General features: G+C 39.7%; 2 long non-coding RNA genes across 2 annotated transcripts in view; one reads left to right on the top strand and one right to left on the bottom strand.

Annotated features, from left to right (window-relative positions):
• Window positions 1–877: 877 nt before the first annotated feature.
• Window positions 878–5088, top strand: LOC118969223 (uncharacterized). Its single transcript, XR_005057164.2, has 3 exons — window positions 878–1245; window positions 1789–1915; window positions 3374–5088. It is a non-coding gene; the product is annotated as an uncharacterized lncRNA (long non-coding RNA).
• A 109-nt stretch (window positions 5089–5197) lies between these two features.
• Window positions 5198–22093, bottom strand: part of LOC108399931 (uncharacterized) — a 45068-nt gene continuing 28172 nt past the window's right edge. The window contains exons 3-4 of the long non-coding RNA XR_005057036.2: window positions 15030–15093; window positions 5198–6074 (exon numbers count right to left, since the gene is read on the bottom strand). This is a non-coding gene — a long non-coding RNA (uncharacterized lncRNA). The remainder of the gene's footprint in view (window positions 6075–15029; window positions 15094–22093) is intronic.

Raw genomic sequence — 22093 nt, 5'->3', positions numbered from 1 at the left:
AATGAGATCTGGGAAGAATCAAGGAAGATTTGAAAAGAAGGGGAGCAACCATGAAAGGGGCAGTAGAGGCACTAAATAGACAAGGAAGGAAGAAGTATTCACATTGCTTTAAGGGCTTGCATTGGCCAGGCAGATAGCACTTATTTATCTCTCTTATCAGAGAAATTTGAGCTATTATTATACTATTATTATTGTAAATTTAAGTTCAGTAGCTTTGAGCTCTTACCATTGCCATTGTACAGAAGGAAAAACAAGCTCAGAGAGGTTAAGTTAATGACTTGCCCAAGGTCTCCTAGTAAGGAATGAAAGCTGGGTCTAAATGACAATGAGGATTTGAAAACAATCTGCACCCAGTTTAAAATACAAGATGACCGTTGCTGTTTGATTTAAGTCATGTGCTCCACATAGTCAGGAATCATAACTCAAAATTCTGTGCATCTATCATTTTTTTCCTCCTCCCTGCACTTGTAAAATCACTGCCTTTGGGGGCATTGTGAGATAGGCACTGTGGCCGTGGGAGAAAGAAGGGGGAAGGCTTGTTTAGAGGATCAAGTTTAAAGAGACCTAACCTTTGGAAAATCTCCAAATTTGGGTTTCACCATGTGCTTAGGTTAAAAAGAAGGAAAGAAAGGAAAGAAGGACAAAAGAAAAAGGAAGAGAGGGAGGGGGGAGGTCTACAAGCCCAGGATTTAAATGTTCACACTTCCTAATATTGGTTATGACTATAGGGACACGGAAATACCACGGGACTGGCAAGCACTGCCCTACTTTTAATTCAGCCCCAAGCAGGAAGGCTTAGGTATGTCACGAGAAAGCCTCTTGTTACCGCCCTAACACCAGAACAAAACCCCTGGGAGGAGACTCCCATCCTGACAGCCGTGATTTCCAAAGAAGCCGGGCTGGTCTTATGACTGTGATAGCTCAAGTGTCCCATTGTGTAACCCACTGATATTTAAAATGACCCTCGAAACCATCCTACAGGATTAGGAAGATAAAGTACATTAATTTTAGTAAAAGGAGAGAGGAGAGAGAACTCTTGTTGAGGAGCAAAACGAAGAAGAAAGAAACCTGGACAGGAATCCTGGACGTGTGGGTTCTGGTTCTGACTCCTCCACCAGTGCAAACTTCCTGCGGTGACTTTGTCTCTGCACTTTCCTCTGCTTCATGAGGGACCTGTGCTAGATGACACAGACGAAAACTGCCAGCTCCCGAGATCTAAGGGAACATTCGGAGGCTTTCAAAGAGGTAGGCCAGTGAATGTGATTTGGAGCTGGTTGACTATAAGATGATGAGTCAGAAACCAATCCAAGGACTATTTTTATTTTTCTTCATTTCCAATTCCCTTATTTGGGTTCTATTACAGGAAAGATAAAGAGAGAAAAGGAACTGTCAAGAGGTAAATGAAAGAAGGAAAACAGTAAATAAAACAAAAATCAACCGATACTTTTCAACAAGCTGGATTACAAAACTAGGCACCCTAGTGTTTTTTGAGGTGGCAGTGTCATCACTGTGGAAAGAACACAGATTCTGTTTTGAATCCAGACGACCTAAGAAACCTAAAAATGAATCATAGTTTTATCACTTATGGTATTCACAACCCTGAGTCAATCCCTTCATCTTTTTAAGCCTCAGTTCCCTCCTGTAGAAAAGGAGAATTATTTGAACAGTAGTAATAACTACCATTTATTAAGTGCTGTATGTGCCAGGCACTGAGCTAGGCTCTTCATATTATGTCTCTGAATCTGCCCACAACTGTATGAATTAGGTATTACCATTCCTATTTTACAGGTAAAGACATCAAGACTAAACAAATCTAAGAGCAGAGCTGGGATTTAAACGCATTTCGGTGACTCTAAAGCTTAACCTCGTATCTACCCTCCTATACTTTCCCAGGGGATAATATGGATCAAATAAGGTACTTTGTGAATGGCAATATACAAGTGTTTTATACAATATTCATTATCAGTACACCAATAATGGTGAATTTTTTTAATGTTCACAATCAAAGTGAGTATCCAAATAGAATTATGTATAATCTTATTTGGATGTCTAATCAAACAGAGGCAAAAGATGGCTCCAGGCTAATCAGACCCTGGGAGCTTCCCCCATTAGTTTCCATCATTGAATGTCTAAGTTTCTGGGCTCAGGAAAACAGTTTGCTTAAGCAGAAATGTTGATAACTGAGAAACAGTGCAGGGAACACACAGAGCATATGTGAAACCTCTTTGGGCTATACAGTTTTATCTCTGAAAGTACCATCTGGGCAAGCACACCAGAAAATAACCACAGATTACCAGCTGTTAAATTTTACCTTTAAAAAAAAAGTCAAGCAAAAGACTCAGTAACCTACCATGCAGTAATTCTGGATTGTAGTCAGAATAAAATAGGTGGCAAACTGTCCCTATGAGTCATCAAGGCCAACGAAGGAGCTGTTTGGCCTTTTAGAACCGGGCCACATTAACTTGAAATTGAATCTTAGTGTGGAGGGATGGTGCATAGCCCCTTTAAAAGAGGATGTGGGAAACCAATGACTCAAGCAGGTAGCACAGTTGACCTGGGAGTCTCAGTCCCACTGAGGACCTGCGTAAGGAAGCCTCTTCTCTACCTAGTCAGGACTTCAGCCTCCTCAGTTCCCTTAAGGAGTTCTGAACTTTTCAAACCCGTTAGACAGATGCAGAATGTGAAACGGGAAAACGACCTTAGAACTCATGTGGTCAAATGTTCTCATTTCACCGGCGAGAACACAAAGGCCCAGACAGGTGAAGTCTAAAGGTGCCAAAGCTCATGAGTGGCACAGGAGGAACGTACATCTCCCACTCTCCGAACCACGTTCTGGAGGGCGATACTGCCTCACCCCTCCTTCACCCTTTGGGATTCCCACACTGATGTGCTGAATACCACAGTGCATTTAAAAATGATTAAATGGTAAATTTTATAATAGGTATATTTTACTACCAAAAAATACTTTTGGCAAGACAGGGAATACTGAGGAGTGTTTTTCAAGACGTTATCTGGGTCTGGAGCCTAAATGTCTCAATATAATTCAGTAAATGTTTATCAGGCACCTATTGTATACCAGGCTCTGGGCAAGGTATGGCAGAGTATGTAAAAATGACAAAACCCTAGTCTTTACTCTCAAAGAATAAATAGTAGGCAGCTCAATTGATGAAAACGCAAAGTCAAGAGGAAGAGTGCTGTATGGTGAACCATGATCCTGAGGTGCCAACAGGACATTTTTGTATGATTTTGGTGAGTGAGATACTGTGTGTAATGCGCCTAGTACAGCAGCAGGCATGTAGGAGTTTAATCAATGCTATTATTGTTACTATTATGTGACTCTTTTGACACTTACCTTCCTCTTTTGCAAAACCAGAGGTTTGGATTAGATAAACTACAGACTCAGCAACCAGGAATGGAGGTGGTCTTCTGTTTTGTCGATAGTAAAGTGAGGCAAAGCACGCTAGAATGACTGTCCTCACAATATGAGAACTCAGAAGCCCTGGCTGAGAATGGGTGGGCTCCGTTCTGCAGTGGCTGATCTACGGGAGCTCTTCTGCATCCTCCAGCATACAGCGGCCTTGGCCACAGAGCTAAATCAGCGACTCTGGGGCTGCCTTGTTCTGGGTCTCACAGCTGGAGCGAGTTGTTAAACCCAGACATTATTAAAATTCAGTGATATAAACTTAAATGAAATGAATTAAATGTAAAATGAACTAGCATATACTTCAAAAAGTATCTTCTCCTAATCATTACGTCTTTTTACTACTGTTATCTATGTTTTTAAGGTTATTTACATCAATCCTACTTTGAATGGTGGAAAGAAGATAAAATGGTGTGCTACTGTATATCACTTCCCAGCTCCTCATTCAGTGATTAGCAGCTTGCAATCAGCCAAGGAAAGAGTATTTACACTACAGAAATTAGCAAACAGTACAAATCAGTGTTGGACCTCCCCCGAAGCTGGTTAAACATTTACCAGCACAGCGCTGGCTCAAACCAGCAAGTATAATCTGGGTCTCTTGCAATCACTCTCAAAGAGAAAAGAGCATAACTACCATCCCACGGCATGTAAGTCAGGGGCCCATGAAGAAACAGACTGGGAGACATGGCCTTCTTATCCTCTGTTTCCTTAACCAGAATAAAATAATTCTGAGTGGTTGGCACACAGCCATGGACCTCTCATGTTCAATTCTTCATCCCTGTTTGCAAGAGCTAATTACAGTGAGGGGGTGTGCAAAGCAACAGTTCTTTGTGTTCAGAGTGAAATAATGGCTTAGTCACCCCTGAGAGTATCAAGGCTCTGTACTTTTCCTCAGAACAGTGAGCACAAATCCCAATCTGATGGCATGTGACTTTTTCTTCTTCTAAATGAATCAGACTTTATGAATAGAAATTTACTTTTCCTCCACCCGCTCAGGCCCAGCCATGCCAGGTAGCATATTTTCTGTTTTTCTAGTTGAGTTGACTCACCAATAGTTTTAGAAGCCTCTTGGTTCCCATGTTTAGTTCTGATAACATCAGAGGGAGTTGGAATCCTTGCTTTGCAAACTCACTGATTATATAGCATACATTTGATTCTGTTTTTGTGGAGAGAAAACAAAACCCACTCCTAAAACAGAGCTAAGCCCTGGGTTTGGGAAGGGAATCTTCTCTTTTCAGACTTCTGGGACAAAACTAGACCAGTGAGCTGACCTGACTGCGGTTCCAATGCCCTCTCCTAACCCCAGGACAAGGCAGGGTGGGTCTGAGCTGCGTACCAGGCCACCTTTCGACAAAATTTAGGACCAAAAGGGTTCAGGCCTCAAAACCCTTAACACTGACAGACATTGGTGCTCCCCAAATCATAGGTAATTCAAAATAAAATTTCCAGTAACACAAAACCTATGTGGAGGGCAGAGTAGTATCTTGCATAAGTCTGTAGATTCTAGAGCCAGACTGCTTAGGTTTGAACCCTGGCTTTCCCATTTAACCGTATTGTGACATTGGGCAACTTAAAATCTGTGTCTCAACAGTATAGCACAGAGAAGACAAGTAGTGACTCTGTGGCATCTTACTACACTGATAGACAGTGACTGCAGTGGGGTATGGGAGGGGACTTGATAATATGGGTGAATGTAGTAACCACATTTTCATGTGAAACCTTCCTAAGAGTGTATATCAATGATACCTTAATAAAAAGCATGTATTTTGTAGGATAAAAAAAATCTGTGTCCCAGTCTCATCATATGTGGTAATGTTACCTACCCTTGTAAGGTTGGCAAGAAGATTAAATTATGTTAAAATTTGTAACACACTTAGAGAAGTACCTGGTACATGGTAAGTGCCACATAAATGTTAGTTATTCTTTAAATGCCAACATACTTTCTGGTTTGGGATTGAAAATTTGTACATAGGTTAACTGAAGCTGAACTGTTATGTATTCTTTTTCCTATTTATTTATTTCCTGATACCCAAAACACATGACCTAGCTCTGAGACACCAGGCAGGTGTTTTGCAATACAATTCCATAAATCAATCATCAAACAATCTTCATGCAGCTTGGACCTAGAATTTGAAGTGCATTCTGTTGGTTACGATTCATGGTTTGAATGTCAGTCACAGAGAGCTCTTTTTGTTTTGGTTGTTTGTTCAGCTTTTCATTTTTAAATAGTGATTAGACTTCAGAAAAGTAGCAAAAATAATACAGAAAGTTCACAACTACCCCTTACCCAGCTTATCCTAATGTTAACATCTTTCATAACTATAGTACAATTATTAAAGCCAGAAAGTTAACATAGATAAAAGCCTGTCAACTAAACTATAAACCTTATTTGAATTTCAGCATTTTTCCACTAAAGTCCAGCATCCAACATAGGCTCTTGACTTTAGTTGTATCTTCTTAGTTTCCTCCAATCTGCCATGGTTGCTCAGTCTTTCCATTTCTTTCCTGACCTTGACACTATTGATGAGTAGCAGCTAATTATTTTATAGAACGGCTTGCAGTTTGGTTTTGTCTGATGTTTACTCATGATTAGATTGAAGTTGTCTTTTTGGTAGGAGTCCCACGGAAGTGATGTGTCCTTGGTGCATCATTTCTGCGGGAATAGGATGTTTATACATCTCATTAGTGGTCATATTAACCTTGATTACTTGGTTAAGGTTTCTCTGTATAACTGTAAAGTTACATACCTATTTTCCAGAGTAGAGGACATTGTTAGTAACCTCAGAATAAAGGAAGCTTTTTTTGCCATGCCAGACCCTCTATACTAATAGCTTACATTTATGTCCTGCTGTATGAAAGGTTCTATACATATTACCCAACATCTCAGTGTACTTTATTATTTGAAGTACGAGGTAGAACTTTAAAATGTCACTTGAGTAGCACCTCATATGAAAAATTATTTTGGTTACTTCAAGGGAATGCTTATTTGAATGGGGTTTCAAAGCTTTATCATGGAATAACAGAGTAACAACAATACTGTAAACTTAAAATAACATGTGTAAAGGAAAAATTTACACTGTAATGAACATATGAGACCAAATAAATAAATAAATAAAATAACAGTGAGGCCCATGTTTTAGGTATGTATCATGTATGGTCCATTGTTAAATGGTAATTCTTTGGGGAGAAACATTAAGCCTATGAGAGAGCCTGAAAATCCATGTGGAAGAGTAATACTATAAAGACAAAATTTCAGAGCTTGATATTTTGGGCAAATGAGACAATATATTATATATAAACATTTTTAATATACTAAAAATCCAATAATGTATATTATTTGCCTCTTAAGTATATTAAAAATCAAAATTTCTGTTATTTCCTTCCTCCCTCCCTGCTCCCCTCTTTTTATTCCTTTCAGCACCACTACATCTCTATATAGTCTAAACCATACAAATTAATACTAGGTCATATATCCAGTCCTGGGTTGTTTTCCAATTGACTTATGACTTGGGAAGTTCTTTGGAGACAAGGATCAAGTCTTAGACACACAGTCTATTCCCCACAGGGCCCTAGGACAGAATTAATCTTAAGAGCTAATATTTATGGACCATTTAATTTGTGTCTAGCATTATTCTAAGTATTTCATACTCATTATCTCACTTGCTCTTCAGAAGAGCCTCTGAGGTACATGCTATTATTATTCCCATTTCACAGATGAGGAAACTGGAGTTAAGTGACTATCCCTAGTCAACTAGCTAGTAAGAGGCAAAGCCAGGATTGCAACCTCTGTCCAGCCTTAAAGCTGCTGGCACAACCATTGAGATCTACTGTATGCCTGCTGGCCCTAAATATATAGCAGATACTCAGAAAATGTTTGTTGACTTTTCAATTGATTGCTTCATTCATTTTGTTTATTCTTTTATTCCTAGTAAGGGGTGGAAGACGGAAAGTCAGGAAGATGGGGAAGGAGACAGTTAACAAGAAGTAGCCGTAAAGTAACTGATCTGAGGGCTGGTGCCCAAATAGAGATTGAAGTGGGGCATGTAGGAGGGAGACGGAAAAGTAGCTTTGGAGGCAGCCAAGCTAGTGACAGCCTCCGCCATCGTCACAGCTGGAAGTCACACTGGCATCATGAAGGGTTGTGCAATTACATTCATCTGGTGTGACTTGAGACCAGAGACTGCAATTCCCATCTTGTCTCCCTAACTTCCAGCAATCTTATGTTTTGTTCAGTCTCAGAGTTTAGTTTGATTCATTCATTGATGAGATAACAAATTATGTTCTAGGTTCTGGGGATATGTAAGTAAAAAAAAAAAAGGTAACAATTCCAATGCTGGCAAAACTTACATTTTCATTGGGAGGACACAAACAATGAACATAATAAATAAGTAAATTCTGTAGTAGCTTTAAAGCGTCAAGTGCTGTGGTTTAAAAAATAGAGCAGGGTGAGGGAGACCAGAAGTCCTGAGGGCAGAGGGGGACTGGTCGGAATAGACCTCACCTGTAAGGTAGTATTTGAACAAATATTTAAAGGAGATGAAGTTAAAAGAAAGATAATGACAGGAATGATAAGACCCATACTACTAGATTATAGAAATTAAGAATGAACCATTTATAATCAAATTTATAATCAAATACTGAGCAGCTGAGTACTTTCACAAAGGGAGAGTTACCTACAGAGTTGGTCATTCTTCCCTGGGAGGTCCGAGGGATGACAGAGCATCTGTTGGTCAATTTTCATCTCAATTATTTAAAAATAGAACTTCCAAACTTAAGTGGTGGTAGCATACTTTTGAGCCACCATCAGTTTTATTTGTTTGCACACAGGCTGTGTGTGAATTTGTGCATTAAGTGGTTTGTTCTCATGACTACATAACTGCAAACCACAAAATGATTATGAGAATCGTCATGGAATAGCAAAGATGGTCTTTCTATTCATGAACCAAGTGAAGCATAAAATTGGTAAATAACTTTTCAAGAATAGCCTAAAGATTTGCTTTTAATATACATATATAAAGAAGTACTGCTAAAATAGTGTCTTAGACAAGGAACTTTAAAATTGAGTGGTTTCCCAATTTCTATTCTTATCTACTAAGTGCTAACAATTATTGAGCTCCTACCATGTGCAAACATCATGTGAAGTATTTATTGTGTATAATTTCATTTCACTTACTCACTCATTTAACAAATATTATTGAGCATTCACTTGTGCCAGGCATTGCTCTAGGCTCTGGGGATGTGGCAGGAAACAAAACAAACAAAACCCTTCATCTTACGGAAATGGATATGTAATAGGTCAGGTGGTAATAAGTGCTATAAAGAGAAATCAAACCAGGCTGAGGGGGTAGACAGAACCTCTGGGTGGAGGTGCCACCAATGTACTATAGAGTGATCAAAGGCTCTCTAACAGAATGACAGTTGGTGTTCTGAACAAGACTGTTTCTAGGCAGAGGATACAGTAGTAAGTAAGAGCATTTAGTATTTGACTGTAAGGTAATTACTATCTCATAGGAAACTGGAGGCTCAGGGATACAATTCTTATTTATGTGTCCATGTCACATAAGTAGTAACAGGCAAAGCCAAAACATGACTCCCGAAATATGGACCTCAAAATCCATGCCTTCCTCTTCTCAAATATCATTCAGTATACTTGTCCTAACCAAGAGTTACTCTTTTAAAAGATTGGCAGAGTATAGGACTACCAGGAATTAATTGGTGCTGCTGTTATTTCTGTAATTTACTCCAGCCTTAGGCAAATTACTGACAGTTGCTCTTCCCCAGAGCCTGTAAAATGGGGCACAGGTAATTAACAACTCAGTACAAGTGTTATGACAACTAATTAGTTACTGCTTACAAAATACTCTGAACATTAACAATAAGAGTGTCTTCACTCTGAGTATCACATTTTCCTCCCAGTGAAACTCTAGATACCCCCATCCCTGTCCTTCCCCAGCTTCCATTTCTCGGATTTCCCTCTGTGGGCAAAATGAATTACCCCACTGCTAAAACCAGAAGCCCAGGAGTCATCTTTAACTCCTCTTCCTTCTATTACATACATACACAAGTACTGTTCATTCTAACTCCAAAATGTATCTTGTATCCATCTACATCTCTCCACTTTCAATGCCACTGGTCTATTTCAACCCACTGTTCTCTCTTGCATGGAGGATGGCCATAATTGGCTAACTGGCCTCCTCCTTTTCCATCTTGATCCTCTCCATGCATTTGCCCCACAAAAATTACCAAGAGCAACCTTTGAAAACAGAGATGTATCATCTCCCTACTTAAAACCCTTCAGTGACTACTGATCACAGACAGGGTAAAGCACACCCCTACAGTGGCTAGGGTGATCAACTCATCCTGTCCAGCCCAGGACTTTCCCAGTTTAAGCACTGAAAATCCCACATCCCAGGAAACTCCTCAGTTCTGGGCAAGCAAGAGTGATTGGTCACCTTAACTGTGGCCTGTCAGCCCTTACAGGAAGGGCTCCTGCCTGCCTCATGGCCTCATCTCATGCCATCTTTCCCTCAGTCACTACGTACTTTGCACACTGGCATTTGTTAGGTCCTGGAATATCTGGACCCTTTCCATTCTCAAGGCCTCGATGGTTGTACTTGTCTTTCCCTTGGCCTGGAATGTTCTTCCTGTGGTTGGATTTTTATCATCCTTCAAGGCTCAGCTTAAATACTCTAGAAAGGCCTCTGCAGATCCAAGTTAAGTCCATAGCTCCTGTCTGCTATTCTCTATTATAGCATTCTTCCATTTTCTTCCTAACACTTATCATTAGCCTTAATTCATTTTCCATTTCTTTATCATGTTTCCTACCATTAGAATGTAAGAGAGCAGGGACTTGTCTGAGTGTTCACTGTGTTATTCCCAACATATAGCACATGGCAAGTGTGCAGAAAATATTTCCTGAACCAATTTTTTAGTCTTGATCCTCACACCCACCAAATAAGAGGTAGACCCAGGCCCTGCAGAGAGAGAGCTCAAGGTCTTGCAGACACCAGGACATCTGGTTGACATGGCTCCCCTCAACCTCCACCACTACGGGTGACTAAGACCTGACTTCAAAGAGACTTCAAAAAAAAGCTGGTTTCTCTGGAGGCCTAGAGAGGTTAAAGGACTTGCCATGAGTTGCATACTCAGTCTACATATAACATAGGCAGGGCAGCAGATATTTCCTGATTCCCTATCAACTGAATTCTAATTTCAAAGGATCTTAGTGTAGGAAGAAACCTCCAGGCCTTGTTTGCTTTGGCCCTTCAAATAAGACTCTATCATTATCTCCATTTAAAAAACACGGTATCTGGAACCAACAGAAATAACTTGACTTTTCCAAGGTCACACTACTATTAAAAAGCAAGGAAATACTTCGTTCTTATAACACATTCTCTCTAGTTTCTAATCTTTTTTATTCTTAAGTTTGTACAACCATGCAATCAAGTATCTTTTCCATATTGAACAGGCTGGAAAATGCTATTTAAAAAAAGAGGGGAAAAATTAGATGCAAAGATACCTCAGAAGTGACAAATTATTTAAACAGAAATGATGCTTTTGTTTCTGATTTGCTAACTTGTCCAACAAATAGTTAAGTCCCTGCCATATACTACGAACTGCTCTAGACACTGAGGATAGAGCAAAGAATAAAGCAAAGGCTCTCTGTCCTCCTCGCACTTCCATTCCAGTGTGAGAGGCAGATTAAAACAAACAAGCAAACAAATATATTTTTATGTGTAAAGTGTTATTAGGTGGTCAAAGTGCTATGAAGAAAAATAAAGTAGGGTTAGGGAGAGAGTGATGGGCAGAGAGCACAGCTGATTAGATGGTCAGACTGAGACACTCCAGTAAGATTCCGCTTGAGCAGTGATCTTGATCAGTAAGAATCTGTTTGAGCAGATTAAGGGCAGGAACTAGAAGAAGAATGTTCCAAGCCAGGGAGAACGGAAGTGCAAAGGTCCTGAGGCAGCAAATGCCTTGGCATATTCAAGGGAATGCCCGGGGCCCTGTGGTTGGAGTGGAGTAAGCCAGAAAGGGGAAGGAAAGGTCACATAAGGAGCTAGGGACAGATCCTGATGGTAACTGCTTTTTAAAACTCCTCCTTTTTAAACTGACACGTCTGCATAAAGCTAATATTTACAAAGCCAGGCCTTGAAGAGCAAGGTTTATTGTACTTGTGTGTTTCAGTGTGTTAGCAAGCGCCACAGAATTTGCATTTTCTTCCCCTAACTGCTTCTTGCTGTTAGAATGTTAATCTGTCTAAATCCATTCAGCTTCACTTATTTGGAAACCAGTCACCTAGCGCTTGTAGCTAAAAAAGGAGACCAACTAATACATCTCCACAGAGCCCTTAGTGGGGGCCACTCCCATGGATCAAGATCACTGCAGAAACCCAAGCTATTGTTTAGCCAATAGTTTCATGTGGGTTTCTAAAAATAAGTAAGAATCTGAGTCATCCTTTCCTCAGACGGTGCTTTATTCCTTTTTACACGGTGGCTCCTGGTTGGTTAACATTACTTAGCAGCCGCGTGGGCAGGTCTGTCTGCTCCCCCGTTGTAGGTGGTATGGAGTGAGGCAGGAAGGTGAACTGGCTCTGAAGTCAGGCCTAAGTCATATTCTGCCCCCACCACACTTACAAAACAGTTTTAACCAATTCACTTAACTTGAACTTCAGCTTCCTCCTCTGTAAAAAGGGAATATTAATGCTGTATTAATTTTCTACTGCTACATAACAAATTAGCATGCATCTGGGAGACTGGAACACATCCATTATCTCACAGTTCCCTGGACCCGAAATCCCAGATGGCATAACTGGATTCTCTGCTCAGAGTTTCACAAGGCTGAAACCACGGTATCTTGGCTGTGTTCTTGCCTAGAGCTCAGAATTCTCTTCTGAGTGCTTTCCGGTATTCGGCAGAATTCAGTTCCTTGCAGCTGTAGGACTGAGGTCCCTGTTTGCTTGCTGGCTGACAGCTCCGGCCCTCTCTCAGCTCTTTAAAGCTGCCCACGTTCCTCCTCCAGTGGCCATCTTCAAACTAGGACCTACACATCAAGTCCTTTTCACAGCTGAAGTATCTCTGACTTCTGCTCTCAGCTACTTAAAGCCTTTTTAGCTCTCATGTATTTAGATCAGTCCCATCCAGATAATCTCCCTTTCTTAAAGTCAACTATACCGCATAACATAATGTAATCACCAGAGTGAAATCTTACATTCACAGCCTCCAGGAATTCGGGCAAGACATCTTTGGGACTATCTTAAAGTTTTTGCCTACAGCAAATGCCTTCCTCAGAAGAACTCCTTGAAAATTAGAGAGAATGTATTTGTGTAACAGAGACAATCAGTTCAGCCACTGTTACCCACAAGGACCCCCCTTTGGAGGAGGCAGCAAATAATTATCTGAGCTACTCAGTGAATCAAGTATAAGACAAGACTCTGAATTGTCAAAGGTAAAACACCTTTATCATATTTCTCATATTTATGGATGCTAAGTAGTATTTTGCCCATAACAAGGAATCTCTGTCTTACTTGGAGCATTGATTTGCTGACTTGATTTGAGAGCTCTAATCTTGACCTAACTGAATGAGACAAAGACTGGGTTCCTCCTTTTTCCTCTGAGCACATTACTTATCTTTCCCTTATCAAATCATTTTGGCAAAACCACCTTTCCTCTTCCTTCCTCTGTACTTTGGTAGATTCATTAACACAGGGCTTTGAGGATAGATACTAACTGAATTCTGGGAATTGGCTCAAGTTCATTTACCTTAAAATGGGAAAGGAATGGCCTCTTCACATTACTGAAGGCCCAGAAAAAATAAAAGGGGAGGGGTAAGCTTCCGAATTAATTTCAGAACATTATTATGTACAACACAGCATTGGTAAAGAGCATAAACTCTAGCACCACACTTCTAGGGTTCAAATCCTGTCTCTGCCACTTCCATTCTGTGTGGCCTTGCTTAAGTCACTTCACCTCTCTGTGATTAGTATTCTCATCTGCAGAGCATCTACTCCATAGGGTTGTTGTGAGGATTGAATTAAATATTTTAAAACTGCTCACAACAGGGCCTGGTGCCAAGAAGTACTATGTAAGTGCTTGTTCTTGTGCCTGATTCTGATCCTCTGGTGTCAATATAGTCATTTGTATTTACTAGCAAATGTAGCCACAAAAATAATTAGGGCTGTCTTTATTCATAGTTGTGACAGTGCAGACAATGGACCTCTAAAAACTAGGATCCTTTAGGGCAAAGGCTAACTAAATCTGGCTTCTGTCCCATTCTCTGTGGTAACAGGCTGTCAAGGCAAGATTGGGAAGATGGAGATTCAGCTAGGAACACAAAGATCTTCCAGGTGCACGCAATATACCTTCTGCTCTGGTTGCCTAATGTCAGTCTGCTAAGATTCATATGATATTGGGACATACAAATGATAGAGCATTTGCTGTTCACCTAGAACATGGTGTCAGGACCCTGTTGTTCTGAAGATGGCTCACCAGGTACAAGAGAGCTCTGCATTCAGAAGCTACAACCGCAGAAACACCAAATTGCCTGAGCATTGCCAGTCAACCAGGAAAATACTGGAGTCAATGAATAGCTATCTGCATTCAGCAATATGGCACTTCTGGGACTGACTGCTCCTTGCTAAGAAGCAGCAATGTACCTGTATGTGCGAGGGGCCAGCGGCTGCTTGTACATTCAGTTAATGAAAGAGGTTTTCTTCCTTGGACTAATACTTAAAACTACTCACTCATTCCTGGTAATATTATACTTTAAGATACTATTCATTTGATAATTAACAGCATGCAATACTACAAAAGTGATTTTTATGTACAGAATATGAATAATTCTGTTTCTTTTGGCACAGAATTAAGAGGGGAGGGAAACTGCAAGCCTAGATGAGAATTTACCTTTTTTTTTAAGTAATAAGGCCTGAGTTATAAATCTTACATACTGGAATTATGTGTAGCTCTAGTTTAGATCTTTTTGTACCTCAGCTTTATCTGGTAAGGGCTTATCAATTTTTGGAAAATATGTCTTTGAGCTTAGAGTTCATGTATTTGTTTTGAATCTCAGTCCAAGTTGGTTGGAAGCTTGATACAATTCTAAGTCTGAAAGTTTTTTCTTTTTTTTCTTTTCCAGATAAGATTTTGTACAAATTGTAATCTTCATTAAATAACATATAACTCTCCCTACCTCCCTCTTTTTTTATCCATGATAGTGGCATCTAACCCATGAGGACCAATATTACGCCCCTTGGAGGAAGAATTTGGTTGAAGCCAGCCATGCACATCATGCCTGCCTTTCCCTAGTTGAGGTGCAAACAAACAAACAAACAAAAACAAAGAACAGGTAATTAATTATCTTCATTTGGTCTTGAACATACTCTCTAAGGATGATGCCACAGATCTAAACAAAAATTCCATACAGTAGCCCTGATGTGCTCATCATGAAACTCCTTGCTGATTGAACTTCAAAATGAACAACTAGCAAAGAAGCAATATTTAAATCTGCTGGTAGGTGTTCCTGGGAAGTGTGACATTCCCTGGTCAGTGCTTACTTATTTGATATTCAAACTGAATGTTGACTTGGAGTTATCAAAACTCTGTAATCCTACCTGCTTTACGAATTACCCAGCTTGGACAGATTCTTGTGTTTTTGGCCAGTGGCAGTTTGTAAGGCTGCAGAGGGAAAAACAGGGTTAGTGTCTGTTACGGGCTGAATTTCTCCTCAAAATTCATATGTTAAAGTCCTAACCCCAAGATGATTGTATCTGAAGGCCTAGGAGTTCAATATCTGTAGTTAGGAGCTTTAAGGAAGTAACTAAGGCTATACGAGGTCATAAGGAGAGCTCTGATCCAATATGGCTGGTGTTCTTATAAGAGGAGGAAGAGACACCGGGGATGCACACACAGAGAGAGGAGGCTACCTGAGGACCCAGTAAGAGGAGGCCTCTGAAAGCCAAGGGGAGAGGCCTCAGGAGAAACCCACCTTGTTGGCACCTTAATCTGGGAATTCCAGACTCCAGAACTGTGAGAAAAACTTTTCTGTTGTTTAAGCAAACCAGACTATGGTTTTTTGTTAAGGTAGCTTTAGCTAAATATTACAGTGTGATATTCAGAAAAAGCTACAGAATTTGAGTGACTTTTGAGCATAGAGCTCTCCCCCTTGTGGGAGGATATAACATTTTGGGTGAGTTGACTCCTGTTCAGTTGAGAGCAGTTTCTACAGACGGGGGCAGTTATGAATCATTAGCAGCCAACACTCAGCAGATGGAAAAGATGGGTGTACCAGTAGCTAAATGGAATCTGGACACAGCACCTATAATATCCACTCACATAAAATATTGGGGTGAAATTTGGACTTGCTATAAAAATGGTGGCTCAAGATGAATCTCCTAGCCTCCCTTTTCAATCCCATTGTCCCCATTCCCTTCTATATAGAAATTCTATATTAATACAGTCCAGACAAATATGTCCATTTTCCTGATGTGTACTAGAAATCTAATTTTGTTCAAAGAAGAGCATCTGATAAATTACCCTGTACCCCCTGGCATTTCATCTCTCTGAAGGAGAAAACAATCAAGGGAAACACTATTCTGTTTTTAATTTTGACCAAGGTACAATGCGACCATGAAAAACAAATATCATGATGGAGAAGACAGGCAATCCTAAACTTCGGGGATGCCAGTTGTCAGGTGGGCTTCAGAAAAGGATAGCTCTGGGTCTGTACTTATAAACTCTCAAAGGGATATGTTCAAGAAGGAAAAAAATTCTAAAACTGAAGTGTCAACTGTTGATCCCAGTGCATACCCAGGGGTGACCCCCAGCTACTTTATCTGTACTTTGCGTCCTCCCTGGCCATAGGTCATCCAGGAATAAACCCAAGCTGAGCCAATCAATTTTTCAGTCCAGGAACCTGAACTGCTGAACTGAGAGTCTAAAAGTCATGGTGATGTCCAATGCCCTAGAGTGGAGCCATGCACTGCCACTAACCATGACCTTGCTCTTGGTGTTCAACTTTTCTTTGGAGCCTTTTAATCTATTCTGGCCAGAGTTTGTTTCTGTTATTTGCAACCAAAAGAGCCTTAAGTAATACAGGTCTTGTTCAAGCCTTGCCTTCAGATTGACTATGTTTCATATACAAGTATTATTTTTAAAGATCTATAATATTAACAATTTGCATGTTAATTTCAATGTAGGTTAACCGTAACTTTTTTGCCATTATGTAGTTTTCTCAGTGTATATTAAAAGCCCAAATGAAGTGAAGATGTTAATAAGTGAAGAAGCCCAATAAAGAAGAAGGTTGAGAAACTGTTGATCTAGAACTTTCTGATAAGGTAATGGGCCTCTTTGTGAGGTAATGGCAATGAAATTTAAAGGTTGATAGACATGCATTTAAGGAAGGAAGTCACTGGTACCTGCTCAAAGTCAGATGATTTAACCAGATCAACAGCAGGGCTCAGTGGAACTTTTGGGTGGACATGCTTGCTGGCACACTTGTAGAAATTTTATAATCTCAATGTGACCTTACCATTCAGGGTAAGGATTCAAATAAGCCATCATAAGGCTGTGTAGTATGCTTGAAAGAGTCTGTACTCCAGCCAAGTGTGTCTTATGAGAGTCTGTATATTCTGGGAGCTTACTCTGACCACTGTCTTCCTTTTGAACGCAGTTACAGTGTGTGCTGGGAGAAGCAGCTGGTACTTTGAGAGCAGAGAGGCTTTACTTTCCTAGAGAAAAGGTCACTGGGATGTTGGCTGTGTCCTTTTTGCTACTAACAAAGGTGGATACTTAGAAGAAAGGGCTGAGATTTTCATAGAGTAAAAATTGAGAGTCACTAATGGTTGGATAGGAAGATTTTGACTTCATTGTTTCTCTTGAGATTGTCATTTAAAATGATTGTAAATATTATAAATTGCATTCAGTTTAAAAGGCCTACCCTGTATTCTTTGCAAAAAGTCTAAATGAGGTACCCTAGTGGCCCTCATTCAACATGTGGTATGTTTTAACCAATATGAAATCTCACATCCTGCTTTAAGATTATTTGAAATTGTAAAATAAAGTATGTATTATCACTAAAAGTATATAAAAGCAATAATAATTTCAGATTATGGTATTAACAGTTACGTACCACCCTCCCCACCCTCACCTCTACCCATACACTGCCCTCTGCTTGACCCCCATGAGTCAGAGATATCCAACCACAGAAACCATCCTGTATAGCTGTTAATCCTCTGTTTCATCAATTTGCTGACTCCTGATGTTGCCATGTTCATAAGGCATAATGTGTTTCAAGGGTATTTTGAAGATGAATTTCCTTTATCTCTGATCTTTCTTGCAAAAAAAAAAAAAAGAAATCAAGTTGGCCGAGTTCTCTGACAGAGGACTCCTTAACCACCTCAGGCGAACCTAGTGGTTCCAGCTTTCGACATCCAGTTTGGACATTCCCTAAAACAGTGGTTCCAGTTTGAGACATTCCCTAAAATGGTTAGGGAATTGGGAAAAACTGCTGTTTTCAGGTAATATTAGTCAAAATGAAGATGGCTTTTCATTTCTTTCTGAAATTGGAATAAATTACTCAGGTTTTAACCTGAAACTGCAAAGACACTTAGTTGGGGAAATGTACATCTTGACTAGAATAATATTTGACTTGCTTTTCAAGCTCCCACAGGGCCAACAGAGAGAACAGGACCCAATGTGCAGAGAGGATGCATCCCAATCTCTGAAACCAACTTAATACCAGCAAATCATTCCATAGAGCCTATCGGTTCTAATGAATTTCTGTTGCAAATTAATTTGTTCATTCATTTTCATGTGACCTAATAAGGAGTGATCAGACCCTCTGGTCTATTAACTGAAACAAATTTAGAAAATGAAAGACCTACAACTATCCATCTGGATCAATCAATGTTGGGAACACTTTGCTATCAAGATTTTATTTAATATAATCTGATGTGGCCTCTCTCTAAAGTATATTTCATTGCTGACAATAAACAATCCATATGTGCAGAGTGTTTCTAACCCAATCCAAGAAAGAACTGATCCCAGAAATTATATTCCTTTTGTTGCTCCCTTGTATCTATTCAGTTAGTTCATTATAAAAATTAAAATGGCTGTTTCTGCTCAATGACCTTTAAATGTTGAATTTGCCAGGACCTCTTCACTGTATGGTCAGCCAGATTCTGCCAGAAGTGTTCTGTGCATGCAAGGGGTGACTGCTTGGCTACAACTGCCCGTACTCCAGCCTCATTTTCAACTGGGAACATGTTCTCCCACAGACACAACGGAAGGGTACCATTGATAATTCACATACTCTTTAAACCTAAAATGTCGGCCCAACATAACATGTTTTTCCAACCAGTGTGGGCGTGATTGTTCACATCCACATTACTCAAACTTGGGCTATTGCTCAAACTCCTTTTGCGGAATTCTAAATTTCCTTTGAAAGCCATTTTTGTCTTTGGGAGTCAAAAAAAACCCTTTCTCCTTGGAGTATGGAAAGAGATAAGTACTTTTGGAGGTGTTCTTTTTCCCTTCCGAGAACTGAATTTCTACCCTTTCCTTTCCTCCCCTCTGCTAAGTGCAGTCACTCCAACTCCCAGATCTAAGGACTAGCCCATGTGGGTGGTGTCACAGTTTTTACTCAGAAGTTTTGAAGTTCTCAGTCATGCCTTTCCTTAACTGCAGCTACACTTAATTCTTTATTCGCCATGTTTTCCTTTCTCCTGAAGACTTAACCTACACAGACAGTTTCCTATGTGAATTCCTTCTCCAAGTCACTCTGGGTACCTGTACTCTATGACACATGGGTGTATGCAGGTTGATTTATACCCACATGTCAAGATTCTTTTTCTTATTAATTATTGCATGCCCTTCCCATTTCAACCTCTGCTCCATCTGATCCTTATAAATCTTTGAAAATATAATTCTTGGGATTTTATAGTTCTCTTTTTTAGAAATTTTGCTATTGGATTACCTCAGTCTTGTAGAACCATGTTAATTTGATAGCAGTGGGCAATATAAGGATTCTGGAATTTATTATGGTCTATGGAAATTATATGATGGACTCATGAAGGGGAAGTTTTGTTGGAAAAATGTCAGTCAGTACCCTTTGTAATGGCTATGGATTTTATGGTGGAGACAGAGGTAAAAGATTCTGAAAACTGAATAGAAAAAAGCTATTATTCTTGAATGGATAAAGAAGATGTGGTACATATACACAATGGAATACTATTCAGCCATAAGAAAGAAACAAATCCTACCATTTGCAACAACGTGGATGGAGCTAGAGGTTATTATGCTCAGTGAAATAAGCCAGGCAAAGAAAGACAGATACCAAATGATTTTCCTCCTTTGTGGAGTATAACAGTGAAGCAAAACTGAAGGAACAAAATAGCAGCAAACTCACAGACTCCAAGAAGGGACTAGTGGCTACCAAAGGGAAGGGGTGTGGGAGGGTAGGTGGGGAGGGAGGGAGAAGGGGATTATGGGGTGTCAATAGGTGCACATGGTGTGTGTGGGGTCACAGGGAAGATAGTGTAGCTCAGAGAAGACAAATAGGGACTCTGTGGCATCTTACTACACTGATGGACAGTGACTGCAGTGGGGTATAGGGGAGACTTGATAATAAGGGTGAATAATAACCATATTGTTTTTCATGTGAAACCTTCATAAGAGTGTATATTAATGATACCTTAATTTAAAAAAAAAGGCTATCATTCTTTGCAAGAGAGACAATAAAGAGCTCTTGATAAAGCTACAGATTAAAGGAATATTAGAAATCTGCCATTGGAAGGGCAGCAGCCTTCCAGAAAAATGACTTCAGATGTTCAAGCCACATCTGTATTATTAAAACCACTATTTGTAAAAGAAAGTGTACCAAGAGAAAATTAATTAGACATACATTTCTGAGGTATTTTATCTATTGACTGTTCATTTTTTCATTATATCAAAAAAATGGTCATATGAAGAATCTCAGATAGTCAAAATGTCAGAAAGTAAACATTTTGTGTGACAGCTATTACCTCTATTTAGTGTGCTACCACTTATGTGACAATCATATTACTGAATTTGGGGATTAGTACTGGAATCTTAAGAATAAAAAATATTGAATTACAAATTAACTTAGTTTGCATTGCTTTTATGTTTAAAATATTTCCTATTTTTAGGTTCTGTTGTGTCTAAGAAAAATTGGAAACTTTGCCCACCTTGGTATGGCTTAATGAATGAATTGTATTAGGAACAGAATTTCAGTAAATAATCATTTATTCATTTTTTCAATAAATAGGCTGTAAGCACATATCTGGCTCATGACAGGCACAGTACTAGGCCCTGGGGGTACAAAGATGAAGTGGGCACAGTTTTTGCCATCAAGGGCCACAGTCTAACAAAAATGGACAAGCAAACAAATAATTAGTGTGCAATAGAGGAAGCTAACTCCTACTGAGCATGCCAGAGTAGGTTCATAGATGAGGTGAGCATTGAGATATCTTGAAGGATAAAAATCAGTTTGCCTGATGGACAAGGGAAGGAAGGCCCCTCAAGACAGAAGGAATATATTTGCAATGATATTAATGTGAGACAGAGCATAACAAGAACAGGCAACAGTGGTTGTTTAGTGTGTCTGGATCCAGGGGACCTTTGGGAGATTAATGGGAGTTGGGGCCAGAGAGGCAGGCAGGGTCCAGGCCAAGGAAGTCTTGACCCCTGCTAGGGAATGTAGGCTTTACCAAAATCAAGAGAAACTGAAACCTTGTAAATAAGGAAAAATGATCAGTGGCCTTTTAGAAAGATCACTTGGGTGGTGGCCTTTTAGAAAGGTCACTAGAGTGGCAGTGGAGTAGATGGAGGAAATGGTTCAGGGTCAGAGAGATTAGGTGGTTGCTACACACGTTCAAACAAGAATGATAATTACTAACATTGAGTGCTAACCATGTGTCAAGCACTTGATATATGTCATCTCATTTAACCCTCACGATGATCCTATCAGGTATTATGTTAGTCAAGTTAGGTCATGCTGTGACAAAAAACAACCTCAAAATCTCAGTGCCTTAAAACAATCAAAATAATTCTTTGCTCATGCCACATGTTCCATGCAGGTTAGCCAGGGGGCAATGCTCCTCATAGTAACACAGAAACCCAGGATAATACAGAGGTTTCATTTGAATATACAGTAGTGAGAGGGGATCATCATCACCACAAGGGAAGGATATTATACATCCTGACTTCAAGCTATACCACAAAGCTACAGTAATCAAAACAGTGTGGTACTGGCACAAGAACAGATCCATAGATCAATGGAACAGAATAGAGAGCCCAGATATAAATCCCTGCATGTATGGTCAATTAATATATGATAAAGGAGCCATGAATATACAATGGGGAAAAGATAGTCTCTTCAATAACTGGTGTTGGCAAAACTGGACAGCTACATGCAAGAGAATGAAACTGGACTACTGTTCAACTCCACACACAAAAGTAAACTCAAAATGGACTAAAGAACTAACTGTAAGACATGAAACTATAAAATTCTTAGAAAAAAACATAGGCAAAAATCTCTTGAACATAAGCACAAGCAATTTTTTCCTGGACACATCTCCTCGAGCAAGGGAAACAAAATAAAAAATGAAAAAGTGGGGCTTCATCAACCTAAAAAGCTTCTGTATAGCACACAACACCA

The sequence above is a fragment of the Manis javanica genome, chromosome 5 (assembly GCF_040802235.1).
Source record: "Manis javanica isolate MJ-LG chromosome 5, MJ_LKY, whole genome shotgun sequence".
Classification (NCBI taxonomy): domain Eukaryota; kingdom Metazoa; phylum Chordata; class Mammalia; order Pholidota; family Manidae; genus Manis; species Manis javanica.
This window is presented reverse-complemented; position numbering and strand designations above follow the sequence as displayed.